This window comes from Gigantopelta aegis, chromosome 10, assembly GCF_016097555.1.
Source record: "Gigantopelta aegis isolate Gae_Host chromosome 10, Gae_host_genome, whole genome shotgun sequence".
Lineage (NCBI taxonomy): Eukaryota > Metazoa > Mollusca > Gastropoda > Neomphalida > Peltospiridae > Gigantopelta > Gigantopelta aegis.
This window is the reverse complement of record NC_054708.1, coordinates 54,934,377-54,938,066: the sequence shown is the minus strand read 5'-3', so window position 1 is coordinate 54,938,066 and position 3,690 is coordinate 54,934,377.

The following is a 3,690-nucleotide window of genomic DNA, read 5'->3' as shown; positions in this document are numbered from 1 at the left end:
TTCTACAGACATTTCGACAGCTAACAATGTTTAGTGTTTTCCCTAGCTTGTTTTAGCATGGTGCAGCACCATGCCTCACTAATCTAACACCATCTTGCCTTAATCAGCACTATGCTGCCCAGAGATTAAACAAGTCTTTTTCAGTAATTAATTCTAAAATTGCCTCTATAAAACACCCCAAAAGGTATTATTAATTAATAAAATATGCCTTTTATATATAAGTTACAAAATATATATTAAAATTGTCTTAAAAACTATCTAAAAATCCCAACGTTTCGTTCAAAAACTTTAAACTTCCTCAGGGGAATAAAACACAAATGAAATGAAGTTTAAAACAGATTGGCTATAAGTGAACAAAATATAAAACAACACAAGCTAAATAAATAAAAGGAACTAATCAGGTAAGTTGGAAATGAAGTTTAAAACAGACTGGCTATAAGTGAACAAAATATAAAACAACACAAGCTAAATAAACAAAGGGAACTAATCAGGTAAGTTAGTAATGAAAGGGACTGATTAAAACAAGTTGTTTAACAACAAAGGGAGAGTCAAAAGCTACCCAAAGCCACTGGGATGATTTTCATTTAGTCCTTGTGGCCAAACTGAGTTCAGTCTGTGAATCCAAAGGGACTTTGCTATGTTGAGTTTCTTTTTATCCTGATCGGATACCTTTTCAATCAGGTGAAAAACATAATAGTGTTCAAATTGATTAAAGTGTGGAGCTACATAAGGGGCTTTAAACGTTTTGTTGTGTTTTATATTGTGACGGTGACCTGAAAGACGCGTACTAAAGGGGGTGACTGTCTGACCCACATATTGTCGGCAAATAAATCACAAAATCTGATTGGCAATTCCGGGTGTGTCTAATGAGGAATGAAATAAGATCTCTGTTCAGAATGGCTTTAGAAACAGCTCCGAGCTATGCCTTCGATGAGGAAAGACGTGTCGCTCTGCTCTCTCGAGTTGCCCCCCCCCACACCTGGGGGGACTTATTGCAAGCTACGGCTCTTTGTTAGAGTACCGCGTCGCTTACATTGGCTCACGGGCAACCGTGACTTTGGTGTATGGCGACGCGGTAACGAACACGACGAAGAGGAAGGGAAGAGGAAGGAGGAAGAGGAAACCTGCACCAGGGACGGCTCAGGGGCGGCGGTCCTGTCTGCGTCGCCGCCCCCACCCCCAGAACCCGATCAACCAGTGCCAGCCGACGCAGAGATATCTGAACAGACTGAGCCAGCGGACCAGTCGACGCCGCTGTTGGACACAGCGATCTGCGAAACTCCACGGCGTGCGTCTCCCGTTCCAACCCCTTCGAGGCGGTCGGTGTCGAGTCCCCCACCCCCGGGGGGCTCCGCCAAGACCCCTATGGATGGCGCTGCTGCGAAGCGGAAGGCCGTCACCCCACCGAGTAGTGACCAGCCAGCCAAGGCCCGGCCTTCCGCGACCGCCCGGGGCAGGGACGCCGCCTGGAGCCTAGCCATCTCCAAGATCAAGGGCCAGTACGCTCGATACTTGGTCGGGGACACCTCGGACACCAGCTCACTGCCGGGAGGCATTCTTGAGGGCAACTTTAAGAAGTTTCCTGACGGAGTTGAGTGTGCCATCCACGCCATGGAACTACGAGACGGGAAGTTTGGACTTGTGGTGACGTCGCGCCGAGATGATCTCTACAGACAGGGAATACTCTTCGAAGATATGGACAACTACACCATCCACAGAGTACTGAAGATCATCGCCGGTGCCCATTACGTCGAGCTAGCTAAGACCTTGCTAGCCCACCGTTGGAGGAAACTGGTGCCACAGTTCAACGCCAAGCACTTCATCTCGTCCCCGTAGTCGCCAACCGTTCCTAGGGCTTAGTTGGACTTTAATTGTGTTTTTTTTTGTTTTTGGTAAACAGTCCGACGCACTTTATTTTGGCAGCCCGTCTAAATTGCTCAAATCACCTTAAAACCCTTTCGGTCGAGCAGTCTAATTTTGTTCTTTGGACTTAAATTTTTGTCCAGACATGAGTTGTATGAATGAGCTCATTTTGGCTTTAGGTCTTTGACCTAACTACTAAATTCGTATTCCAAATTCCGCCCACCTTAAACTCACACGCCCCCCCCCCCCCCCCCCCGGACCGGACCATTTAGATCGGACTTAAACTTTTAGACCTCCGTTCAAAATTATATGTCGAAATTATTCTTTTTTTAAAAAATATTATTAAATAGTCCGATCCTCTCTTCTTTCTCTTATTTATTTTTGGACTGTCCATCTAAAATGCTCCAAATTATATAAATATTCGGCCGAGCAGTCAATTCTTTTTATTTTTGGCTTGTAACTTTTTATTTATTATTTTTTTAATTCTATTAACTTTTTTACTAATAGCTATTTTCAAAATTCTGCCCATTTTTAACTCTATCCTCCCCTCATCCCGAGTCAGGCCACCGATCTTATCGGAGGTCGGACTCTGGATGGGCGTGTTCGAAACCCTAGTAGTATATGGACACGTTAAATTGTTATCTATCTATCTATTTAGAAACAGTCATGGTATCACATGATTTACACCTTGGTCGATGACAGGGTCTGCACCCCCAAGTGTTACACATGTCTCTGTTAGGTTGAGGCTGTCTAAGTTTATTCATTTTGAGAATATTGCCAATAATGGTGTTTCTTCTCTCTGCAATAATCAGCTGATTATTTTTCATCACTTTGGTCATGTTTTCACTGGTTTTCAGAATGGCATTTTGTTTAGCAATTGTTCTCAAATCTGGTTGTCGTGGGTCGTAGGTCGTCACCCAAGCTATAGTACCCACCGGTGTATGGGGTTTTTGTTTGTACTGTAGAAGTGTTTTTCTAGACTGGGTTCGGGCTTTATCAAACATTTATTTAATGACCGTGGCTTTATAACCACAGTTGCACAGAAACTGGTAGAATTTGCCAAGGTTTATCTCGGCCCATTCTGGTTTACTACAGATGCGTCGGATCCAGAGTGCTCCACTGTATGCAATAGAACGGAATACATGTCTAGGATAGCAACTTGGAGGTTTTAGATATCTATGGGTTGCAGTCTCTTTAGAATAGAGATCCGTCTCATTGTTGTTTGTATCTAGGATCACTTGAACGTCAGGGGATGGGACACGCTCTGCACTCATTTCCATAGTAAAGTTAATAGTGGAGTGGTGTTGATTAAGTATAGTTAAAAACACCTGGATTTCTTCAGTAGTATCTGATGGGAATGCACATATGAATGAATGAATGAATGAATGAATGTTTAACGACACCCAGCACGAAAAATACATCAGCTATTGGGTGTCAAACTATGGTAAATGCAACAACAAAAAATCTGATGATCAACAAAATGTCATCGATGAATCTGTAGCAAATATCTGGGGTATGGGGTGTAATATGCCAAACCTGTTTCATCCAGTATGACATGTATATATTGAAATAGGTGACAGCAAAAGGGGTACCCATAGCAGTACCCGAGATTTGACGATAAAACTGTCCGTTGAATTCAAATTCATTGTTACGGAGGACAAAGTTAGCTATACTAAGGACATCTGTGGTTTCTCCATCTCCCAGGATGTTAGTATCTTCTATGGCTTTCTGAATAACTTGGATACCTTCGTCAATGAGGATATTGGGGTAGAGGCTGATGACATCAAGGGCTAATACATGAGTGAAATGTGACTGTTTACTATTGAT